This window comes from Bombina bombina, chromosome 1, assembly GCF_027579735.1.
Source record: "Bombina bombina isolate aBomBom1 chromosome 1, aBomBom1.pri, whole genome shotgun sequence".
Classification (NCBI taxonomy): Eukaryota; Metazoa; Chordata; class Amphibia; order Anura; family Bombinatoridae; genus Bombina; species Bombina bombina.
Window position 1 is genome coordinate 1,473,166,817 of NC_069499.1, and position 27,334 is coordinate 1,473,194,150.

The 27,334-nt window shown below is 37.2% G+C and overlaps 1 long non-coding RNA gene across 1 annotated transcript; it reads right to left on the reverse strand.

The window, feature by feature from the left end:
- Positions 1-4,886: 4,886 nt before the first annotated feature.
- On the reverse strand, positions 4,887-26,657 carry LOC128643492 (uncharacterized). Its single transcript, XR_008399824.1, has 3 exons — positions 26,619-26,657; positions 24,571-24,659; positions 4,887-4,922 (listed from the first exon to the last, which is right to left on the reverse strand). It is a non-coding gene; the product is annotated as an uncharacterized LOC128643492 (long non-coding RNA).
- Between the last annotated feature and the right edge of the window lie 677 nt (positions 26,658-27,334).

Genomic DNA, 27,334 nt, shown 5'->3' on the forward strand with positions numbered 1-27,334 from the left:
ACGCCTACTTGCCTGATTAACACTTAGAATACTGACATTTCATACAATAATCAGATTGTAAATAGGTTTAGTATTTAACATAAGTTAGGAATGGTTATCAAGTAAAGCAAATGTTTAAATTCTAAAACCTTAGTTGTCATACAGTGGGTATATTTAGAAAATTCACAGATGGTTAAACCTTTTGTTCATTACAATATACGATTTCTTTTATGTAGATTTAAAGAGACATAGCAGAATTTTTATGGTTTATATAGTTAGGACTCAAGGACTCATATATTGTGTGATATATAACAAACAAACTAATAATGAACATACTATACTGGAGCCTATTATCCATTATCATAGACCTGCATTTCTCAATAGTATAATATAATGTTTAATAAACATTAAACATATGCTCTTTACTGTTAAGGCCTTTAACTAAAGATTTAATCAGTTTAGCCAAGTGCATATATACATATATAAATCAGTACCTGATTCTTGTAAGTTAACCTACATATATAAGTATTGGAATAGTGTAATGTCCATCTTCTGTATAAATCATCCAAGACTCTTCTATTGTACATACAATCCCTGAAATTAATCAACATGTATGTTAAATGAAAAACAAATATAATGTGTCATGAAACTAAAATACCAAAAGTAAACCTAATTCGGTCGCTAATATGAAAATATATGCTAAACTAATTGGTAAGACTATTGGTTATTTCAAAACTATTATAAATATTTAGTAAATATTTGCATGTTGTAAATTCAAAGTACATCTAGATATCGGTCAAACCATATGTAGATATTACCTGACAATAAAGGGATATATAGGAATAGAAGAAGAGACAGATCAGAGGGGAGAGGGGGGAGAGAGAGATAGAAACATAAAGTGAGGGAGATGTACTGGTATTCAGATCAATTATTCCCAATAATTGATAAGGTCATATTTTGAATTTAGACCTTTGGGAATGCGTGTTCCCAGTCTAAAGATCCAGTACATCTCCCGCTTAGCTAACAATTTGTCTAGATTTCCCCCTCTCTTAGGTGGTCTAATTTGCTCAATAGCACACCACTTCAAAGAGTCCACATCCTTATCATGTTTCCTAGCAAAATGTTGAACCAAAGGAGTGGCAGCTTTACCTTGTGTGAGTGTGGACAAATGCTCTCTAATCCTAATATTTATATCTCTCCCCGTGAGCCCCACATATTGAATGTGGCATAAAGTACACTCCAACAGGTACACCACTCGCTCAGATGTACAATTTAAACATGATTGAATATCAAATGTTTCTCCAGTTACATAGGATTTAAATTTAGGTGTTATTTGTACAAATTCACAAGGCCTGCACTTCCTATGTCCACATCTGAACATACCCAGATGTTTCAACCAAGAGCTATTAGGGTTGCTCAATGACCTGAGTTGTGTGGGTGCTAAATCTGGATCCCAAAGTACAACTTTTGCGGTATGAGCATTTCAACCCATTTTTTACCACTTCTTGTAGTCCATCGTCTGCAGATAAAATAGAGAAATGTTTTTTGACTATTGCACAGACCTCTTGATATTGGGAGCTGTACCCAGTTACAAAATAGACTCCCTGTGTTTGTGAACGATTTGTCTGTGGACGACGTTCAGCTATTAGTGTCTGTCTATCAATGGCATCTACCTCTTTCTTGGCCCTTTCTATATCTCTCTTTAAGTATTTCCTCTCACGTAATCTCCTCTCCAAGTCACCAGCAGCCACCCCATAATCTACTGGGCTACTACAGTTACGTTTAAGTCTCGTAAACTGGCCCTTAGCCACTGCATATCTTACGTGATCTGGGTGGCTGCTCGCGGCGTGGAGAAGAGTATTTCCAGAGATAGGCTTCCTGTAAACAGTAGAATCTATGGTACCATCACCATTTCCTATTAGGGTCACATCCAAAAAATTAATAGAAGATTTGTCATATTCAAATGTGAACCGCAGGCCCACATCATTGTTGTTTAGAAATCCCACAAACTGAGTAATTGTTTCCTCTGGTCCGCACCACACAAATAACAAGTCATCAATGAAACGTTTATAGATTCCAATGAAATGTCTGAAGGGATTTCCATCTCCAAAGATGTGTGCCATCTCCCACCACCCTAAGTACAAGTTGGCATATGATGGTGCGAATTTAGCACCCATGGCCGTACCACATCTTTGGAGAAAGAAATCCCCCTCAAAACGAAAAAAATTATGGGTCAAAAGAAATCTTGCTAGTCTGACTACAAATTTCTGAAATCTTAAGTCATAGTTAGTAAAATGTGACAAAAAGAATTCTATAGCTTCCAAGCCTCTCTCATGCGGTATGGATGAATACAAAGACACCGCATCCACAGTTAACCATGTACTTTTTTCGTCCCATTTAATGTCTTGTATTATGTTTAGAAGATGTTTTGTGTCTCGTATGTGGGAATGGTGTGTGACAACTAGCGGTTGTAGTATAGCATCCAACCATTCCGATGTATGTTCCAGAAGTGAATCGATACCACTTATTATAGGTCTGCCTTGGACATTAGTCAAGGTCTTATGAACTTTTGGTAGATGATGGAACCAGGGGGTCTTTGGAAACTCAACTAGTAAATATTCCACAGTTTGTGGGTCCAAATGGCCCTCATGTATCCCATCATCTAATAAATCCATCAATTCACCTCTGAACACACTTGTAGGATCTCTGGAAAGTTTAACATAATCATGTTCATTATTCAATTGTCTATAGGCCTCAGAGATATAAATTTGCCTGTCCATCACTACAACGGAACCGCCCTTATCAGCTGGGCGTATTACTAGTGTGGTATTATGTTCCAGTGACGCTAATGCCTCTCTCTGAGACCTATTGAGATTGAATTTCTTTTTGGTGTCCCTCTGTCTTATGGATTGCTTTAAGGCCACTAGATCATTTTCCACTCTAGCATGAAAAGTTTGTATAATAGGACCTCTTGACTGCAGTGGATAGAAACTGGACTTACTTTTGAATTTGGGTTTGGGATCCGCTCCATCATACTCACTTGCTGTTTCAGACTCCAACATTTGTAATGAAATGACATCACAAGATTCAGAGAAATCAAGAGTGTGACTGGATGTTATTGGAGGATGAGTCTGGGTAGCAGAACAATCTAGCATTGTATCAGAATTGCCAAAGTGTTTTTTAAGAGTGAGATTTCTTACCAATCTATTAACGTCTAGCAAAGTTTGAAAGGCATTAAAGTAAACTAATGGTGCAAAACCCAAGCCCAAACCCAATACATATTCTTTTTCATTGGTCAGTGTTATACTAGACAAATTGATTATATTGTTCATTTGTATTTGCTCTGTGGGCGGCTTGTTCTTAGCTGGTATCTCTCCTGATTTTGAGTTTTGGACTGACTCGTTCCCTCCCCTGTTTTGGCCTGAGCTAATGGAAAAACCTGTTCAATATCTGTTTGTCGGGCATCAAATAGTATTGGAACATTAGGAGGCTGCTGTGAGCTGTTGGAGTGATGTACCTGTGTCTGTGTATTAGTCTGTATTCTTGGTTTGGCTGCCACATTCATAATGGTAATGTTGGTACCTTCCTCAGTGGGCAGCAAAGGTACACCCCCCATAGCACCAATGGTAACTCCTTGTGCTGTCATATTATCATCGGTTGGTGTACTTTGTGAATCATTCACAACCTTGCTGTCATCTGAGGAATAATCAGTATCCGTGTCAGAAAATGTGACTGTCTTGCTACCCCTCCTGTTCCTTCTACCCTTTTTGTTCTTATTTTTATTATTCTTAGACTGTGGTTGATTTAGTCTAAATTCATTTCTTTTTTTCTCTTATTCCATATATATACAGATTCTGTGTCATAATCAAATTTGTCTCTCATGTACTTCAGATGTTTATTCTCCATAATCTCTGATTTACCTTGTGCCACTGATTGTTGCAAAATAGAATCATATTTACCAAAATTTGGCTCCAAGCATCTCTTATTTAACTCTACTTGTAAATCCCCAATATCCTTTCTGATTTTAGTTAAATCCTGTGATCTATATTTAACCAACATAAGCATTTAACGAGAGGAACATTCAGATAAAATGTCATTCCATGTGTTTATAAATTCCTTGTCATTGATATCAATTTCAAAGGTTGGGAATTTATAGACTCTCAATCCCCTTGGTATCATTCCAGCCTTCATATAGCTCTTGAATGTCCATACATCCCATTGAGCCCTCAGCTCTTTCAGCAGTAGGATCTCCATTTGGTCAAATAATGTCCCCAGAGTCAAAGCACCCTTGTCTTTTGAGAAGATTAGGTCACAGTCAACATTACTGTTATAACGTGCAGTATCTGGTCTAAGTGAAAAAAAAATTCTGTTGCGATGCAATTTGTGTTTCTTCCATTATTGCACAATTTGTGGGCTAGCTCCTGGTACTGCCAGTAGTACCCCAATAATAGAGTAAGTTCAGAATGTGGAGCTACACCCAATTGACCCTTTAAAATATTGCAAAAATATAGCCATAATATATATAGTGAGCTGATATAGTGAGCTGACTATTGAAAATATTGTGAGTAGGGCAGGCTATGAAAAATAGATAAAAAGACACACGACTTAATAAGGCTTAGCAAATGTAGAAAAACATCCTCAAATGAGTAACAGTATTCAAGTCAATCCTCATTGGCAATGCGTCTGTACCAGGCAGACGATATAGAAAGCACAATCAAATTAAATGAAAAGTTCTGTTATCCCAGTTAGTGGCTAGTAAATACATCCATCCACAGTTCACAATTCATGTGCATGTAGTCTGCGTCCAGGCAAGCAGAATAAAAGTCTACAAACAACCATAGGTGTATATTGATGTAAATAAGCAAAATTCTCACCCCTCTATCGATGCTCCACTCGTGTAGTTGTGCGGTATCTTCAAGCGGGATATTAAAGATATCCTTGACCTGTGATATTGCAATATTTTAAAGGGTCAATTGGGTGTAGCTCCACATTCTGAACTTACAGACATATATACACATATAAACACGTACATACTACATATGTACACAAATATAGACATATATATATATAAGTGCATTGGATCCCTTTGCAGTCAAGTAGATGGAAACACGTAAAATCATATTTATGCAATATTTATATTTAATAAAGTGTTTTACTGTGTATTTACTGAATTTCAGATTCCAATGTTCTGTACATAGCAGAATACGTTTTAAGTATTTATAAATAGATATTCCTATATTTATCTGTATACATCTATACCTATATATAATCATCTATGTATCTAGTTATAGATATATATTGTACCAAAATACCATCGGATATATGTATAAATATATATTTATGAAATAAATAGAACATATTCTGCTATGTGAAGAACATTGGAATGTGAAATACTAAAATTTTAATTTCAGGTTAGCGCACTTGAGAATACGCGACCGTGTTTTTGTGTGAGTAGGGTGTTAATTTTTTCCCCCTTCTATATTTGCTCCATTGACTTTTATGTAATACGTTAATGCGATCTCAATATTCGAAGTTCTGCTTTTTGGGCGCTTCGAATTGGCGTGCAAGCGAAAACTGCATACTTTCAATTTGTAATACAAACGATACCTGACGCACACAAAATAATGCTCCACTTGTAATCTGGCCCCTTGTTAGGAGAAAAATCTGTTGTTTTTTTAAGGAAAGAATAAATATTTAATAACAATTATGTTTTTTTATTTTTTATTATAAGCAAAAAAACTCCCAGATAAGAAAACTTTGAAAAAGAGGGCCACCTTGGTTCTAAACTGGTGGTCTTTTGACATAGTGATACATTTTTCTTTTAAACTAAAAATAATTGTTAATTGGTTTACTCAAATGCAATCATGCGTACATAACTATTTATTTCCCAGCGTTGTTAGTTAAACACAGAAATCACACGTGGTTTCCGATACACAACTAACTATATACCACCCCCAAAAGGTAATTATGTATCAATATTTTATAGGTACCTGTTTTATAGGAAATAGCGGATACAATTATTGTTATAGGGATGGAGATATGTAAGCTTTTAGTAAAAACTAAAGTATGTAGGTCAAATAACTGTCCAGATGCCATAAAATAATAGCTTGCTATCTTAAAACTCAACATGTACTAGAGACGATTGTTATCTGGCATATAGCACCTGCAAGTTCTCCACTTTCTTTTCACACTCTCAATGTAGTTAGCCCCATAAATATTCCATCAAGGCAGTTACATTACAAAATAATATGGGTAGATCACCCACCATTAGTTAATACCTTCAGCTGGCCACATCATTGGTGTTTAAAAACATTTTTAAGACGTCTATGTGCAAAAATTGAGTAGCTGATGCTCTTACCTTTTAATGTAACAGGAAGAACACATACCTGTGCTCAGAGGTTAGTTTGCTGATTGGTCTGATAAGTTAGGCGCAACTCTACAAGGAAATACATACTACTCAGCAGACATCGTTATCACATCCTGAATCACTGTGCCAGAATTCTTCCTCTAAAATAGCCATCTCTCAGTCACAATTATTACATAGGATGGAAGAAGATAGAAGATGCCGTCTGGATGAAGATGTCTACCGGTCCGGATGCCCTCTTCTTGCCGGATAGGATGAAGACTTCGGACCCTCTTCTGGACGGATCGGTGATACCCGGCGTGGTAAAGATAAGGTAGGAAGATCTTCAGGGGCTTAGTGTTAGGTTTTTTAAGGGGGGTTTGGGTTAGATTAGGGGTATGTGGGTGGTGGGTTGTAATGTTGGGGGGGGGTATTGTATGTTTTTTTACAGGCAAAAGAGCAGAATTCTTTGGGGCATGCCCCGCAAAAGGCCCTTTTAAGGGCTGGTAAGGTAAAAGAGCTGTAAAATATTTATTTTAGAATAGGGTAGGGCATTTTTTTTATTTTGGGGGGCTTTGTTATTTTTTTAGGGGGCTTAGAGTAGGTGTAATTAGTTTAAAATTCTTGTAATCTTTTTTTATTTTTTGTAATTTAGTTTTTTTTTTTTTGTAATTTAGTGGGTTTTTTTTTTTGTAATTTAGTTTAGTTGATTTAATTGTAGATAATTGTAGATAGTTTATTTAATTAATTTATTGATAGTGTAGTGTTAGGTTTAATTGTAACTTAGGTTAGGATTTATTTTACAGTTAATTTTGTAATTATTTTAACTAGGTAACTATTAAATAGTTATTAACTATTTAATAGCTATTGTACCTGGTTAAAATAAATACAAAGTTGCCTGTAAAATAAATATTAATCCTAAAATAGCTACAATATAATTATTATTTATATTGTAGCTATATTAGGGTTTATTTTACAGGTAAGTATTTAGCTTTAAATAGGATTCATTTATTTAATAAGATTTATTTTATTTCGTTAGATTTAAATTATATTTAATTTAGGGGGGTGTTAGGGTTAGACTTAGCTTTAGGGGTTAATACATTTATTAGAGTAGCGGCGAGGTCCGGTCGGCAGATTAGGGGTTAATACTTGAAGTTAGATGTCGGCGATGTTAGGGAGGGCAGATTAGGGGTTAATACTATTTATTATAGGGTTTTTGAGGCGGGAGTGAGGCGGATTAGGGGTTAATACATTTATTATAGTAGCGGTGAGGTCCGGTCGGCAGATTAGGGGTTAATAATTGTAGGTAGGTAGCGGCGACGTTGGGGGGGCAGATTAGGGGGTAATAAATATTATGTAGGGGTCGGCGATGTTAGGGGCAGCAGATTAGGGGTACATAGGGATAATGTAGGTTGCGGCGGTGTGTGGTCGGCAGATTAGGGGTTAAAAATTTTTAATAGAGTGGCGGCGATGCGGGGGGGGCCTCGGTTTAGGGGTACATAGGTAGTTTATGGGTGTTATTGTACTTTGTAGCACAGTAGTTAAGAACTTTATAAACCGGCGTTAGCCCAGAAAGCTCTTAACTCCTGGCTTTTTTCTGCGGCTGGAGTCTTGTCGTTAGATTTCTAACGCTCACTTCAGCCAAGACTCTAAATACCGGCGTTAGAAAGATCCCATTGAAAAGATAGGATACGTAATTGACGTAAGGGGATCTGCGGTATGGAAAAGTCGCGGCTGGAAAGTGAGCGTTAGACCCTTTCCTGACTGACTCTAAAAAAATAGCATATCATAATCAGAACAATAATATCAATTTAGCCAAATATTTGTGTTTTTGTTATATTCTTAGATTAGTGGCATTTACACTTGCGAAAACAACTTTTGACAAGTAAGATATGAAGGTTTTCCCCTCTATATTCAAATACACTGGGCCAGATTACAAGTGGAGCGCAAACATTTGCGCACAAGCAATAAGGGGTTTATGGTGGGGTTTTGTGCTCATCGGGCTTATCGCTCATATTAAAAGTAAATGTGATCGCTTGAGTGCAATCACGATTTATGCTAGAATAATAACTGCAAAACAAAAAAGTTGCACAAAACCCATCAAAAATAAATTACAAAGTAAAGTTACACTCATAATAACTACATCTAATAAAAATTATATAAAAAAAAATTTGCACACAAAACTTATAAGGGATAAAAGGTATGAGGTCTCAGGCAAAGGCAGGCAAAGGACTTTAACATAGGGAAACATACATATACATGTCTAACTAAATATGTATATATATATTTAAAGGGACACTGTACCCAAAATTTTTCTTTTGGGATTCAGATTGAGCATGAAATTTTAAGCAACTTTCTAATTTACTCCTATTATCAAATGTTCTTCATTCTCTTGGTATCTTTATTTGAACTGCAAGAATGTAAGTTAAGATGCCGGCCCATTTTTGGTGAACAACCTGGGTTGTCCTTGCTGATTGGTGGATAAATCCATCCACCAATAAAAAAGTGCTGTCCAGAGTACTGAAACCAAAAAAAAAGCTTAGATGCCTCCTTTTTCAAATAATGATAGCAAGAGAACAAAGAAAAATTGATAGTAGGAGTAAATTAGAAAGTTGCTTAAAATTGCATGCTCTTTCTGAATTACAAAAGAAAAAAATTGGGTACAGTGTCCCTTTAAAGTTTGTACCCACTCCAAAAAGGATATAAAATGAATAGTTATGGAACACCTGTACCAGTGCACGGAACCCAGAAACTATAATATGAATTAATTAAGAAAAGCAATTAGATGGGTTAATCCAGCACAAACTAATACTAACCACAATTTACAAAAATTATATTGTTGTGTAAAAAATCACAGAGAGCCACCAGGTCAGATCAGAAAAAAGGAAAGTATTTATTAGGTCTAAACAGTCCTAACCTGTACACTAACATATATTTATAGGTTCAGATAACCAAAAGATAAATATAATAAATGTGAGCAATCCTAAAACTTGGAAAAATTGGGCCATATATAATTAAATATACCGGTATATAATAAAATATATTAATAACATAAACCCATGGGTCTGAGCAATACCACAATTTTGCATAGCTAATATCTTGTAAATAGAGACAAAAATATGAGTGCACAGAAATAGCTATAATCAATATTAGATATCATACATCTAATATTTCACAGACTTCACAGAGGCGTGACTTTCAACCTGGGACGCCAACCTTGGAAAATATCGGCCTGTATTGTTGGAACAGGTGAATTCAAGTGGAACGAACAGTCTATTCGGTAACCGCTGAATCTTCATGTGAACTGTACACTATGGTCTGGTGAGCTGTAGGCTGTCTTAGCCTTGATATACCCGGTCTCTTGCTTATTAACCGACGGACGCTGTGCTGATAGACTGTTTTCTTTTTGTCCGCTTATGCATTAAGAATCTTCTGTGCTTCTCTGCCTGATTCTAACTTACAACCACTAATGCAATAACAAGTTTCTGCATAGGACAACTAATAAGAGACTGCGTGCTTTTGTTTATACCTCAGCATATTAACATTTATCTTCGCTAGACTATGGAACTGTTTTTCATATGTTGACACCTTAGCATGCTGGGGACTGTGTGCATATGTTTCTCAGGATATCAGCATTTAACTCTAATTAGAGTGTGGAACGGTTCTTTATACAACTTGTAATGTTATAACGTTACAACTAATAACATATGATCATCGCTGAGATGTATGATATCTAATATTGATTATAGCTATTTCTGTGCACTCATGTTTTTGTCTCTATTTACAAGATATTAGCTATGCAAAATTGTGGTATTGCTCAGACCCATGGGTTTATGTTATTAATATATTTTATTATATACCGGTATATTTAATTATATATGGCCCAATTTTTCCAAGTTTTAGGATTGCTCACATTTATTATATTTATCTTTTGGTTATCTGAACCTATAAATATATGTTAGTTTACAGGTTAGGACTGTTTAGACCTAATAAATACTTTCCTTTTTTCTGATCTGACCTGGTGGCTCTCTATAATTTTTGTAAATTGTGGTTAGTATTAGTTTGTGCTGGATTAAACCATCTAATTGCTTTTCTTAATTAATATATATATATATATATATATATATATATATATATATATATATATATAAAATATATATACAGGTGGCCCTCAGTTTACGCCAGTTCAATATGCGCCGTTTCAGAATAACAACCTTTTTTTCAGTCATGTGACTGCTATTGAAAAGCTTTGGAAAGCAGTGCACTAATTAAAATAGCCAGTAGGTGGAGCTTTATGCAACTTAACAGACTGAAATTGATCTGTGTACACAGAGCAGACATTAGCTATCGAGCAACAAGATTTAGCAGCCACTTCTCTATTATCTTCCTGTCCAGCTGCTTGAGGTGAGGGTGCCTAACTGCCTATTAATCACTGCAGATTGAAATGCATAGAATAGGTCCAGACCCAATATTATCTAACATGCTAACAATGCAGAGAACTGATTGCAGAAAAATGCAAGTAAAAAAAACGTTTTTGTTCATTAAACTTAGTTTGATGATGATGCAGTCTGTTGTGTGATTAGTTAATTAGGTGCTGTTAGCAAATGTTTTTGTTCATTAAACTTAGTTTGATGATAAAACAATCTATATTATTAGGTTTATAATGCTGTTTAGCATTTAAAGTCTTCATTTCAAAGCTTTAAAAATAATGTATTAGGTGTTACTTATGACAATTTTGAGAGGGTCCTGGAACCTAACTCCCTCACTTCCCATTGACTTACATTATAAACTGGGAATCAATTTACAACGGTTTCGATTTACAGCCATTCCTCCTGGAACCTAACCTAACTGAGGGCTACCTGTGTGTGTATATATATATATATATATATATATATACACAGTAGCAGGGATGTGCACTCTCACTTCCGTATCGTTTGCCAGGGTGCTAGTGGATATTAATAATAGTAATGAAAAAAACTTGCACTCACTGGTACTTTTCAACAAATCTTTACTGTGACCGTGTAACGTTTTCGGGGATAATGTATCCCCTTCCTCAGACACAAGTGATACAAAGTCAAATACATTTATAGGCAAACAATTAATAACCCCACCCCCTAATTAGAATAAAAACTGCCACAGGTGGTTGTCAAGGTGACCACTATGTCACAATATCAACAAAAGTGCATTGATTAGTAACATAATAAATAAACTGTCTGAGTACATACTTCTCTTAAGTGATAGTGACTCATATTTATATGTAGAAAAATATAGGAAGCATGGGATACAGACATGGACGGCATAGTGCCTAACCTCACAAAGGCACATTAATTTGATGTACATAACAGGACCAGTAAATAACAGGGACCGCAGAGCCGCTACAACCTGATAATGCAAGCAGAAATGATATGTTGCAGCATACAGATATCCTAGATCGCCTTAGCACTAGATTAACTCAACCCTGCAATACTCTGAAAGTCTCCCACTGGCACACTGACAGCCCCTTGAGCGGCACAACTCAGTACGTAGACACCTCTAAGGTCTAAACTAAGACCTAAACAATAAGTATTATATGCTATATGATGTGGGGCTATTAAGGATTCCAGGGGGCTGCGCTAACAGGACACTGATAAAACTAAAAATAAAGCGCTAAATGTACTCAGGGAACACTGAAACCCCAACAACAGCAGCAATCAAAACTATATAATATTGTCTGGGGTAAAAATTACAATGAATGTTAAGATCAAAGCACAATCAGATAGAGCTAGAAAAAATGTCTAGGCTTACAGTCCCATGGGCTGAACTCCTAGGACAGTAAGAATGTCAAAGCATCACCTAAAACTGCTAGTAGGGAAAAAAAACTAGTAAGAAAGACTAGTGGGAAAAACTACCTAAACTAAATATAGCTAATATGGGCAACCTAAATTCCCTGAAGTTATAGCATTATAACAATATAAGCACCCTCAGCATTACTGATGACCATATAGGATACTACCACTAATGGCCAATTCAACCAGAACTGATGGAGTTGTGCAGGCAACACTCCCCACATGAGTATTCAAAGATAGCCTAACAGTTGTAAGATGGCCTAGCAGTTATAGAATAGGGGATACTAACAACCCAAACACGACTATGGGAATGGATAGTGGACACTCACTCAACCCAATCATGGGACCCAGCGTATACCCATTATTGGAACTGGGTGTACAAAAATGTGACCTAAGACTCTCATAAACATTCACTGGTACGGGGATCCCAACACCAAATCACAAGAAACAATAGCAGTCAATTCAATTCAGAGGATTAGACTACAGGAGGTGATACTGCACAAGCCGTCTATCTTGCTTTCCTGAAGCTAAAGAAGAAAGAGGTAGACATAAGACTCCACGGGGTCTACCTGTCGAATATTATAGGAGGAAGCTGATTCCTAGGGGTTTCAGAATCCACAATATACCGACTATTGGACGTAATAACCCCAAGTTCTGTAAGTGCTGGTGCGCGATTCTAAACAAGTGCTCACTTGATCTTATTCTTTTGGACACTGAAGAAGTGAGGAATCTACTTGATAGAATCAAAACTGAGATTCAAGAATGTGAGAATCATAAGACAATGATTATGGTGGAAGATACCTCCGAGCAATGTCTTGAGAAACTGGCCACACAGATAAAAAAATATAAGGACACTCTGGTACAGTTTAAGAACAGGAAGCTGCATACGGTGTGTAAAGACCACAAAGAAAAATCTGTATACCGGTGGTTGAGTGGGGGTGACAATAGGAGATCTTTCATGCAGAGAAAAAGGAGACAAAGATACTACACTAAACAGTCACTCCAGACGGTTGACAGTAGCTCTGTATCTGACACGGATGCACCTCAGGGTGCGAGTGGTCCAACTAGTAGCCAGCCCATTGGACATCAGGTTTTTCAGGGGCTCACCACCAGAGCCGGACAGTGAAGAAGAGGGGGAGGCCCCATGTTCGCAGGGGAGGCTGGAGAGAGAAAGCCGCCTCTACCACCCAGGTAACACCCAACACTGGGGGCACAGAAGAACTGGTGGTTAACATCAACGATCGGGTCTTGTCCACATCTGAGTTGAATGTGTTGAATAGAGGTCTAAGTTTTGTTCCATCTTGCAGAGGTGATGAGTTTAATGTCTTTATCGACTGCCAGAAGTTCCATAGGTCATTACAACTTAAAGAGTTTTTCAGAGATGCCCGAATTCAGATGAACGGCAACCTTTCAGGACCAAGAGTTCTTTTGATCCCCAAAGTAGTAACTCTAGCATAAAAACCTTTATGAGGTTGATCAATAAGGATTTAAGTGACCTACAAGCTAATTCTTTCTGCAATAATCTGTCAGAATCAGAGAGGGAGGCCATCTTATCACTCTCTAAGGACCCAGACATTGTGATAAGGACGACTGACAAAGACGGGGCTGTGGTAGTGCTCAACTACAGGGATTACAGTAATGAAACAACAGCTGAGTGATATTTACACCTATCAATCCTTAAAGAAGGACCCTACGAAGGAATTTCAGTCACTGATTGACCAAGTCGTACAGATGGGTATTAAAGAGGCCTGGATTGATGATGAGATATCTACGTTTTTGTTGATTGAGCACCCGGCTTGTCCAATTTTATACACATTACCAAAGATTCACAAATATCTCAAATGGCCCCCTGGAAGACCGATAGTTTCGGCCAGAAACTCCATCACCTCAAGATTGGTGATTTTTGTTGACCACTTCCTTCAGCCATTGGTGAGGAATATGAGGTCTTACTTGAGGGACTCATCACAACTCATTGAAGAGCTGAAATCAGCCTCTATTGAGGAACCGTATATCCTGCTAACTGCCAATGTAAATAGTCTTTACACCATTATCCCCCATGAAGCAGGGAAACTTTGCGTAACTGAAGCGTTGGATAGGTATCCCTATATTGGTCCCCCGAGAGACTTTTTGATACAACTACTTGATCTAAGTCTCAGGTTGAATTATTTTCGATTTGAGGGTAAATTTTACCAGCAAATGTCCGGTATGGCCATGGGATCAAACGTGTGCCCCCTCATTAGCAAACCTTTTCATGGAGCAATATGAAACTACAGTCATGCAGATTTACAGCAAACCAGAGGTACTTTTCTATAGACGCTACATAGATGACCTCTTGATCATTTGGAGGGGGTCACTGGTACATCTTGAGTCATGGTTCACACATTTAAACTCTTTACAGAATCCGGTAAAGTTCAAGATGACACACAGTGCAACGTCCATTGAATTCTTGGATCTCAGAATTTTCAAACTGGAGAACGAGCAATTGGGGACTTCACTCTACAGGAAACCTCTAGATAGGAATTTGATACTACACGCTACTAGCAACCACCCTACAGCTCTACTAAAAGCAATTCTTAAAGCGCAGATGCGCCGTGTCATTCGAAATTACAGTGATGCCTTAGTGAGGGGTGAACAACTTACCGATATGGAACAAAGATTTACCCAGAGGGGATACAACCCACGCTTGATTTGTCAAAGTAGATCTTCAGCGGAGAGTGGGGTAGTACCATATAATTCAACTAAGAAAGATGTTGAGCCAAGAATGATTTTTACCACCACATATAGTCTGACTACTAGGCCATTAGGGAAGGCACTCAGGCAGCACTGGCACATAATACAGAGTGACCCTTCACTCCCGTTCCAACAATGGCAGAATCCGAGAGTGGGCTATAAGCTTGATAGAAGCTTGAAGGACTCGCTCATAATTACCGACCCCAGCCACTGCTACAAACAGGATACCTGGCTGTACCAGAGAAAGAAACACGGTTTTAGCACTGACTGCACCACCTGTAGTGCTATGATTCAAGGACACACATTTGGACACCCTCATCAGCAAAAGAGATACCAGATCAGACACTTCCTCACCTGTACCACTACCTTTGTAGTGTATCTGCTGAACTGTAGTTGTGGCAGATTTTACATGGGGAAAACTACTGACGACGCAAGGACACGGTTTGCCAACCATAGATCTTCCATTAGGGGTGCCCTAAAGAAAAGAACCAGCGACCAACCAGTGGCTAGACATTTTTTGAAACAAGGCCATGGGGTACAAGATCTTCGATTCACACTGATTGATCATGTCCCCCCGCTTAGACTGGTGGAGATAGGAAGAAGCTCCTCCTACAAGTAGAGGCGAAGTGGATCTACTGGCCAAACACCTTACAACCCCATGGACTCAACACCATGTTTGACTGGCATTGTTTCTTGTGATTTGCTGTTGGGATCCCCTTACCAGTGACTTTTTATGAGAGTCTTAGGTCACAATTTTGTACACCCAGTTCCAATAATGGGTATATGCTGGGTCCCATGATTGGGTTGAGTGTCCACTATCCATTCCCATAGTCGTGTTTGGGTTGTTAGTATCCCCTATTCTATAACTGCTAGGCCATCTTACAACTGTTAGGCTATCTTTGAATACTCATGTGGGGAGTGTTGCCTGCACATCTCCATCAGTTCTTTTTGAATTGGCCATTTGTGGTAGTATCCTATATGGTCATCAGTAATGCTGAGGGTGCTTATATTGTTATAATGCTATAACTTCAGGGAATTTAGGTTGCCCATATTAGCTATATTTAGTTTAGGTAGTTTTCCCCACTAGTCTTTATTACTAGTTTTTTTTCCCTACTAGCAGTTTTAGGATATGCTTTGTCATTCTTACTGTCCTAGGAGTTCAGCCCACGGGACTGTAAGCCTAGACATTTTTTCTAGCTCTATCTAATTGTGCTTTGATCTTACCATTCATTGTAATTTTTACCCCAGACAATATTATATAGTTTTTATTGCTACTGTTCAGTGACGTGCAGTGACGTCAGAGGCTGGTGAGGCAGTGGCTAGGATACACCTTCATTCTTTAGATATCCTTTGTTGAAGAAATAGCAATGCACATGGGTGAGCCAATCACATGAGGTATCTATGTGCAGCCACCAATCAGCAGCTACTGAGCATATTTAGATATGATTTTCAACAAAGGACATCAAAAGAATGAAGAAAATTAGATATTAGATGTAAATTGGAAAGTTATTTAAATTTGCATATGGGTTTCATATGGGTTTCATGTCCCTTTAAATGGTGTCTTGGAAAACTGGTCAACTTAGTAAACATCTGATTTTAGTCTAAAAGGATTGTAACAGAAACTCTTGCCAGATAACACAATGCTTGCTCTGATTATGAGATCTAGAAATCCATGCCCATTAAAATATGTTTAAAACATACTTTTTACTTTAATGCTGAAAATTATGCTTATAGATTCTTTCATTACATAAGGGATGAGAGTCAGAAGGGGAGGAAGAGAGACAGAGAGAGAAAGAGACCATGGGGAGAACAACACATAAGGAGAGAGATGGATAGATAGAGAGAGAGACACACACACACACACACAAGTGGGGGGGAGAGGGACCACTGCATTTTAAAGTAATAAAACAGCAGAGCTACAGAGAGTTCAGAAAATTAGTCTATAATTTAGTGTAAAGTACAGAGGCAAGCTGCTAAGTTAGTGGGTGTAAAGTTTGAGTAAACAAAATACAAAAACTACCCTGCTGTAAAAGAGTAAAAAAACACTAAACCACATTCATTAAATTATCATTTTCACTAACAGAATCCCTTTCAGTAAAATCTTACTTTAATAAGATGTGGCTGAAACACTGCTCTCTGTGCCTCTTTTCCTGCTTTGTAAGGATTCAGGAAGTGACAGTGGCACATTCCACTGCATTTAGAGGGGAAGAACAGAACTCTCTTTTTCACTTTAGCAATGCTAGCAGGTTCACAGGACAGCAACAAAATATATGAAAATTGTTTTTTTCCGTTTTTGTTTTGTTTTATATGATTTAACATCCAGCCCCAACCGTATGTTCCACTTACTAATGCCTCTCGCTGGATTGGTTCAGCCCAAATAGGACTGCCTCAAATAAGCAGTTAATGGGCCATGCAATGAGCTTAACCACTTGCATCCAGTAGGTGGCGCAGCATGTTGTGTAATGGTGGGCAGACCTGCTTGTGCCTCTCCATTGCACAACATGTAGCTGTGAGAAAAAAAAATGCTGGGGGAAAAAAATTACAATTTTTTTTTTAAAGCCAATAAAAAAATATATATTTTTGCCCATATGAGAGGTGAAGCACTGCCTCACCTGCCTCTAGTGACTGCACATCACTGCTACTGTTGTTGGGGTTTCAGTGTTCCCTGAGTACATTTAGCGCTTTATTTTTAGTTTTATCAGGGTCCTGTTAGCGCAGTCCCCTGGAATCCTTAATAGCCCCACATCATATAGCATATAATACTTATTATTGTTTAGGTCTTAGTTAAACCTGAGAGGTGCGTCGTTTGTGCCTCAATGCTTACTTAGTATTCACAGGGTTATAATGAATTTATTCACTGGTTTTACAGTGAATTGCAATGCAGTAATGAAGTGTAATGTAATGCAATGCCGCTCCAGAGGCTGTTGGTGTGCCAGTGGGAGACTTTCAGAGTATTTCAGGGGTGAGTTAATCTAGTGCTAAGGCGATCTAGGATTTCTAAATGTACAATGAGATGCAAAAAAAGAGAGAGATTTTGCAGCGCAAAGAAAAAGACTGTTGGTTACTGGACTCGTTAAATACTGAGACCCACTGTAAGGATATTCTCAAAGAGAGTAATATTAAAATTGAGATTCTCAAAATAACACAGACAACTGCATTCACACAAAATAACTTTATTGGGAGAAAAAAATAGTTGTAGTCTAAGGATACTTATGTAAAATACAAATATGATGTCTATTTAAGAATACCTATGCAAACACAGATTTTCCCTTCACTTATTTGTCTTATATGACTCTTAAGCACTTCAACATTTTATCTTATTGTTTTTATGCTTCACACTTCTCACCATGTGTTTTCAGCACCATTATCACATCTCATATAAAGCTTATTTATTATTTTTCATTTAGTCCAACACGGTAATATTTTTCTATTTTTTTATTTTTTTTATTTTTTTCATATGTCACTATTTTAGATATATGATATTAATCTTCACACCAACTGAAAGTTGATAAGTTATGACACAAGTGTATATAATTCTGCAATAAATTCCCTTATAACTTATATCACTGTTCCAGTACAAAAGAAAAGATTCTGGTAACATCACGCCATTTTTATTTCATGCTACTAATATTAGCTTCATGTTAAATCACATTTTAAGGACACTGTGATTGCTTCATACATAAGGACATCTAGATATCGTTCACGTTATCTGTTTCTTAGTTTGCAAGATTATTAGTGTCAACACTGCTACAGGTAACCCAACATACGATGTTATCAGTAAATCAACACATTGATACATTCTTTATTCCCTGTCTCTGCATATTAGTATGTTCACGCACTGTATGATTGACACATTTAGCCGTCCTCATTCTTGAAACCCCATGTCTTGTCTGTTCATACACTCATAACAGCCAGCTCATGATCCAATTGGATCCGATCAATGTCAGTCACAGTGATGATTGATGTCAACCAATCCAAACAAAGCTAAGTCTAACCGGAGCGTACCAATCTCAACACAGGGGCGGGATTTAAACCGTGATATACCCCGCTCTGTCCGAAGCGTTATGTGAAACGTGCGTCAGGGGCACCAGCACGAGGTTATGGAACCTCTATTTTAATATAGCTGACTCAGTCTAAATATTGAATAGCACCTCAGTTATAGCTTCTATATACAGTGGCAGTTAACGTTAAGTCAGGTCTCCGCTATAGAAGAGACCTTTTTCAGTTCAGTTCAGTAGATATCTTTCCATTCGTGGGTAACCTGTTGGTTTTTATTACCTAGCCAAGTTGAACTTAAGCTTTAATTTCTATCTTTTTCTCTATGGCAAAGTGAACAATTGTTTGTACAAGCGGTATACCGAGATTTCAAACCGTACTCAGCGGTGAACATTTGTTTTGCGCAAAAATAGTGCATTTGATTTCCTAAATAACTACCTGTGTTTGTTGCATTTATGTATAACTCATGGCTTTAGCTAATATATAAATACAATATGGTTGGATAACATTATTAAGCCTATAGTTTATTATAACAAGTATAATCGTTGCAACATTAAGTTATATATAGAAAATAACATAAGGAATATTAATTGTGCTAACATATAACTGGTAACACTCTCTGACTTTAAAGGTATATACCGTACCTTAGAGCTGCCAACGACTTTGCTTTAACTTGGGTCCTTTTGATGCCAAATCAGCACAGCTTGTAATATTGGCAATTACAAAACCTTAGCAACATAGTAACCACTAGTTTTATTTACGACTGATTTACCAACATACACACACGGAGTGTGCTGTAGACTATTTTTGCAACTTTACATTTTTAGCACACAAACTAAAAAAATTTGATTGTGTATTATATACAACAGTGATGTGCTTTTCTGTAAATGTATATACCGGACACACTCTACTATAACTGCTAACGATACACTCACTTACCTATAGGAGTTAATTACTTGTATAAACACATATATTAAAATATCTCTTGTAAGGAAGTGATTTGCATTAAACAGGTGCATTCTAGATTAACTGCACTGTCTGAGTTCCAGCAAGTTTTAACTGTATGTGTGTGTGTGTGCGTGAGTACTAGTCCAGCCGGACTACAACTATTTTTTTCTCCCAATAAAGTTATTTTGTGTGAATGCAGTTGTCTGTGTTATTTTAAGAATCTCAATTTTGATATTACTCACTTTGAGAATATCCTTACAGTGGGTCTCAGTATTTAACGAGTCCAGTAACCAACAGTCTTTTTCTTTGCGCTGCAAAATCTCTCTCTTTTTTTGCATCTCATTGTACATTTTGATGTATATTACTGTTAATGGTTCTGGTATTTAAGGGTCACAAATATATAATAAATAATTTTGATTTATCCCTTAAGTTTAGATCAATATAACCCACTCAATTTTCCCTCACCTCCCCTATTACAGATCTAGGATATCTGTATGCTGCAAAAAACTGAACTTCAATCCTATTGGCTGATCCAATCAGCCAATAGGATTGAGCTCGCATTCTATTGGCTGATTGGAACAGCCAATAGAATGCAAGCTCAATCCTATTGGCTGATCCAATCATTTTTTTCTACCTTAATTCCGATTGGCTGATAGAATTCTATCAGCCAATCGGAATTGAAGGGACGCCATCTTGGATGACATCACTTAAAGGTACCGTCATTTAGTGTTAGTCGTCAGAAAGAAGAGGATGCTCCGAGTCGGATGTCTTGAAGATGGACCCGCTCCGGATGGATGAAGATAGAAGATGCCGCCTGGATGAAGACTTCTGGCCGTCTGGAGGACAACTTCTGCCCGGTTGGGTGAAGACGTCTCAAGGTAGGGTGATCTTCAAGGGGTTAGTGTTAGGTTTTATTAAGGGGGGATTGGGTGGGTTTTAGAGTAGGGTTGGGTGTGTGGGTGGTGGGTTTTAATGTTGGGGGGTGTATTGTATTTTTTTTTTACAGGTAAAAGAGCTGATTACTTTGGGGCAATGCCCCACAAAAAGCCATTTTAAGGGCTATTTATAATTTAGTATAGGGTAGGGATTTTTTTTTATTTTGGGGGGCTTTTTTATTTTATTAGGGGGATTAGATTAGGTGTAATTAGTTTAATAAAATTGTAATTATTTTATTATTTTCTGTAATTTTGTTTTTTTTCCCCCCGTACTTTAGTTTATTTAATTTAATTGTAATTAATTGTAGTTAATTTAGTTAATTTATTTAATGATAGTGTAGTGTTAGGTGTAATTGTAACATAGGTTAGGTTTTATTTTACAGGTAAATTTGTACTTATTTTAGCTAGGTAGCTATTAAATAGTTAATAACTATTTAATAACTATTCTACCTAGTTAAAATAAATACAAAGTTGCCTGTAAAATAAATATAAACCCTAAGCTAGATACAAATGTAACTATTAGTTATACTGTAGCTAGCTTAGGGTTTATTTTAGGTAAGTATTTAGTTTTAAATAGGAATAATTTAGTTAATTGTAGTAATTTTATTTAGATTATTTTAAATTATATTTAAATTAGGGGGTGTTAGGGTTAGGGTTAGACTTAGGTTTAGGGGTTAATATATTTATTATAGTGGCGGCGACGTTGTGGGCGGCAGATTAGGGGTTAATAAATGTAGTTAGGTTGTGGCGACATTGGGGGCGGCAGATTAGGGGTTAATAAATATAATGTAGGGTTCGGCGATGCTGGGGGCATCAGATTAGGGGTTAATATGTATAATGTAAGTGGCGGCGGTGTCCAGAGCGGCAGATTAGGGGTTAATAATATTATGCAGGTGGCGACAATGTCGGGGCGGTTAATAAGTGTAAGATTAGGGGTGTTTAGACTCGGGGTTCATGTTAGGGTGTTAGGTGTAGACATAAAATGTATTTTCCCATAGGAATAAATGGGGCTGCATTAGGAGCTAAACTCTGCTTTTTTGCAGGTGTTAGTTTCTTTTTCAGCTGAATCGGCCCCATTGATTCCTATGGGGAAATCGTGCATGCGCACGTATTGCCAGCTCACCGCTACCGTAAGCAGCGCTGGTATTGAGGTGAGATGTGGAGCTAAATTTTGCTCTTCGCTCACTGTTTTGCGGCTAACGCCGGGTTTAAAAAACCCTGTAATACCAGCGTTGTCTGTAGGTGAGCGGTGAGCTTAAACTGCTCGTTAGCAGTTTAAGCTTACCGACAAAAACTCGTAATCTAGCCCATGGTTTCTATGTCATAACACTTCAAATAATGCCTGTGTGACCTAACTGTAAGTGCACCTACACTACCTGCCTCACACTGGAAAGTCTTGCTAATGAAAAGGTGGTGAGACAAACATGGATGACACCCTACTCGTAACCTGTACTTCAGAGATTGGACTATATCACACTGCTTGCAATGTATCCCAATCAAAGTATAAGTTACTCTCCCTGGAACGCCCGGCTAACTCCCACAGAATGCCTACACCTACATAATACTCTAGCTCTACTAACCCTGGAACGCCCAGCTAACTCCCTAATATCGCCTTCACCTACATCATGTCTTGCTACATTCCCCTGACTAATAAAGTATACAATTTTTTTTTAATAATGTGTAATGCATATTATAAGTATTGTATCTAATTTATAATGTAGTTATTTTTGATTGTTCACTTTATTATTTTAAACATTAATATATCATTAAATTACATAATTTTGACATTGTATATAAATTCAATACTAAAAGAAACTATTAACCCCTTACGCACCTCCACCCCCAGCGCAACCTACACTGTTAACCTCTAACCATCTGCCATAACCTAAAGACCTAACCACGCCTAACCTATTAACCCCTACACCACCACAACCCCCCAATGAAATAAGTCCCTTAACTTATTAAACCATATACTGCTACAACTGTGCTGTGAGATAAGGCAAATTAGAGATAACCTCCTTGTTGGTAGCCCTTCCAATAAAGATCCTTGCAGTACAGTGGGGAAAGAGAACTGCAGACTTTCTCATTGCTGCTACAGTTGAAACTTCCTGTGATGTCTCTGCAAATGCAGAGTATATATGTTTGCGTAGAAAGTCTTTAAGGCTTCTGCTATTGTGGTACTTTTTTGCCACAGTTGTCTGTGATCGTATATACATAAGATTTGAGTTGCTGCCGCTTAATTAGTCTAGCCAGCAATTGCCCGCTTTATCTCCACCTTCATAATTTTGCTTTTAATATTTATTTTTATTTATTTTATGAAAAGATAAACATAACAATATGATTATAATATAGGTATGGTACATCTAATAAAGTAAAACACAGATATGGCTTTGTGATGGAAAGCTTATGGGTAATAGCTGAAAAAATGGAGAGTCCTAAAGGAAAGATATAACAGTCCCATACTTGTCAGGTATAATCCGCCTATGTGAATAAGTTGAACGGCAAGCTTACTTCATGTAGGGGCCTATACAGAATAATCACCTAGTTAAAGCACATCTTTGCACAAAAAAAGAAAAAATTATATAGTAAACATTTGTCTGAGCATATTAACATAAACATATAATCTTGTACCAAAAACTAAAGAAAAAAATCCAAACAGGATTTGAATAGCATTTCCTTGGGTAGATTAATCAGGAGACATCTGAATAAATATCAGATTTTGGAGAGTAATGTCATGAAATAATGGGAATAAAATTAGCAAAAATGTCAAATGTAATCGGGAAAATTATCCACAAGTAAGGAATCAAGTGTAGCACATAAATTCTAGATCTTACTTTTGACTTAAATCCAGGTCAACAGTCTGGTGAATAGGAGAAACTTAGGGAGGAGGAAAGAGGGATTGGTGTCAAAGTTTAACCAAAGAGCTAGACAGGTATAGCTAATTCATTCTCCCATCTGATAACCCAAGGCTCCCAAATATCCCAGTATGAAACTAATTTATTTAATGTATGATAGAAACCCTTTTTTTCATATGAGCAAAGTAGTGGACTCCATGTAGCAATTCATAATATTAAATAGACCAATCTCAGGGGAAAGAGAAACGTTGATTCTAAGAATCATACAAACATGAAATGTTTGCTCTCATAAGTAGATCATCTTAGGGCATGACCACCAAATGTGTATATTTGTATCATCTTCCCCACAATTCCTCCAACATTTCGACAAATGTGTGGACGAGATCTTGGCTAGTCTCAATGGAATTTAATGCCAACGTAATATAATTTAAAAGTATGATTCATTAGAATTTGCAGAATGGAGAGTTTTTTCATTAGGGAAATAGCAGAATTTAACTTTTTGTCGGTAAAACTAATTTCCAGATCTGTCTCCCAAGCCCTGAGCTGCCATGACCTGCCTTTTGTAATATCGGTAATTATAAGACCATAATGATTAGATAGAAGTTTGTAAATCTTATCTCCCCTAATCAACCTTTGTTCCCACACTGTTGAAGATCTAATTGGAGACCTTGGGAATCCCCAAGATTGAATGAAGCAAAGCAATCTATAAGATTTAAATTCAAACCATACCGGTGGATTAGTTATGTGACTGCGAAGCTGGTCAGTTTTAGAAGTCACACCTGGTCATATAGTTGGGCAACAGTTATAAATCCTCAGGTGTCCCAATGGGTTACATGTGAGTTCGGTAAGCCTCCCGCATAGAAGGTGTATTGGAGATGGAAGAGGAGAGACCTCAGAATAATGCCTAATTGATTTCCACAAAAATAGGCATTTAGAATAACATCATTAAAGATACCTACAGACCACCATAGGTAGTATGGAATCCACGGAAGAACAATCCCTTGCGGAAAAGAGGCTTGATCAATTTTCTTCCATCGAGGAGCTTCTCCTGTAATTCAAGGCAGAAATATGGGTTAGTCTAGCTGCTTCATAGTAGATATATGTATATATTTGTTAAAGAAATACCCCCTTGACTGAACCTTTTTTTGAAAGACTATTCTCAGTTTTTGGTTTGCCAACTATATTGAATGAACAGGGAATGAAATTTGTCTAGCATTTCCTTGGGTAGATTAATCGGAAGACATCTGAATAAATATAGGATTTTGGAGAGTATAGTCATCTTAATAGACACTATCCGGCTAAGCCAAGAGACTTCCCTAAGGTCCCAGGAGTTTAATAGTTTCTGTACTTCTTGCAACTAATCATCTTAGTTTTTGCTCTTAACGGTCTGAAGGTCTGGTCCCAAGAAAACCCCTAAAAGTTTTTTGTTTTCATTGAACCAAATAAAGTCATATGATGCTTTCAAAACTTGTAGCTCAAATTGGGGTATATTCATTGGTAAAGCTTCTGTCTTTGAAACATTAATTTTATAATAACTAATTTGACTAAATTTATTGATAATATAAAAAAACAGCAGGGAGAAATCCTATGGGATTCGATAGGGTTAAAGTAATATCATCTGCGAAGAGAGAATTTTTTTCAGAGGAGTCACCAAATTGGACTCACCATACCAATTTAGAAAGTCTTATAGCTTGGGCCAATGGTTCTATTGCCAAGGCAAATATGAGTGGGGATAAAGGACACCCTTGGTGGGTACCATTAGGGACTGAAAAGTCAGAGGAACAAAAACTTTGCCTTTGTGCAGGCCCTTGGAACTGCAGTGCTAATCTCAATTTTAGTGAAGCAGGGGCTCTGTGAAGAAGAGGAGGGGTTTAGCACTGCTCTCCAACATGCTTTGTTTTTAATGAAAATCAACGTAAATGTTCCACAAATGGTCGATATTCATTTAGTTTTAAACAAGGCGAATATCGAATAGCACGGGGTAGCGAATATTTTAAATACAAAGTATTTTGAATATTCAGAATGAAAAATTCAGCAGAACTGAACAATTTGCCCATTCACATGTCTAGTTTTTGTCAAAATAAGTCGGTTTTAAGAATCTTATATATTTTTTTACCTAAAATGGCCTCCTCTGAAACATTTCATCTAGAGATTGTTCTTTCTGTCCTAATCCTAAGAATTATATAAAGAGACTTTTACATAGTTTAGAGGTGGGAAAGTCTCCCCCAAAATGCATTACAACCCCTTCTATTAGATCAGTTTCCTCTTTTTGGGCGTTTTAAAATTAGGATTCTATTGATCAAATTTGCAGTGCTGCAACCTGGTCTTCCTTAACACTTTCACTTAGTTCTATCAATTTAATGTTTTTTTTGTCTCTTCAAAGGCAGCTTTTGGCAAATTGGAGCCTGTCTGCCTTACTTTTGTCCCACCCATCTATTCGTTGACTCCACAGCTTGGTTATTATTTTTTAGGAGTAATATCTGATGGACTCTCATCAGCTTATGAAAGAAAACAAAATGTATGTTTGCCTGATTAATTTCATGGTGGTGAGAATCCACAAGATCGCCCACATTTATACTTTCAATTGGCGGCAGTTCTAGTTTGCACCTCATTTACTCTGCTTTGTCCTTTCCTACTTTTCTGTTTTTTATCTTTTCTTGGCTATATGTTAGACTGAGAAAACAGAGAGGTAGAAAAGGCATTAAAAGATTTTAGAATGTTAGGGTATTTTTTCCTCCTCCGGGTGGCCAGCAGTTAAATCCCAAGAGTAATGGATTGTGGACTTACCAACATGAATGAAATTAATTTATCGGGTAAGCATACATTTTGTTTTTGTATGCTTGAAATCAGAAGCATGATCTGTACTACTGACTTACTGAAGTGGCATCTCGTACAGTAATCATTTTTGGATTTTAATAATGTAAATACAATTAAAATGTGACATATCCCTTGATTGGCTACACACTTGACAGAAATGTAATCCCTTTATTAATCAGAACTCACGCACAAGCAATTTAACCCCTTCACTGATATTTATCTTCATGAGTCCATATCCTGGTCTGCCTTCTGTTGTATGCTGCTTCTGTAAGACAAGATCCAAGTTAGCCCTGTGTGCTATGCTGCTTCTGCCAGTTCTTTGTGGGGTAACTGAAAAGTGAGACAGAGCAAAAGAAGAGGATGCTAAGCAGCAGGGTGGACATAATGCATAACTGTGCTAGTGCGTGCTGTATGAAGGGAAGACGTTAAACTGCAAGCCAATCACCTCTCCCCCTGCTAAGGAATCGGATCATATTCCCAGGATTTGTCAAGGCTTGTCATATATATCAGAGTAGAGAAAGGACGGAGATGGTAAAATAGAAGCATTTTTCACAGAGACCACAACACCAGAACAAAAGGTTATGATGTCAAACTGGAGCACAGTAAACTTTGTAATAATTTATGGAAACACTTTTTGAAGGACATTTTCCAGCCAAAATTATAATGCACATCAATACATTTTATTTCTCAATATATGTATTTTTGCAATACTTTTGTAACAGCAGAAATGTCTCTAATAAAAGCTATCACTGTTTTCAATGAGGGCTTTTAACCCCTTAAAGACCGGCGATGTACCCTGTATGTTGCTGGTTTTTCTATAGGGTTTGGATTTTTAATAGCGTGGTCTCGCTGCCAGCATCTATTTCTGGTGGCCAGCTGGAGGGAGGGTATAATAGCGCAATTATA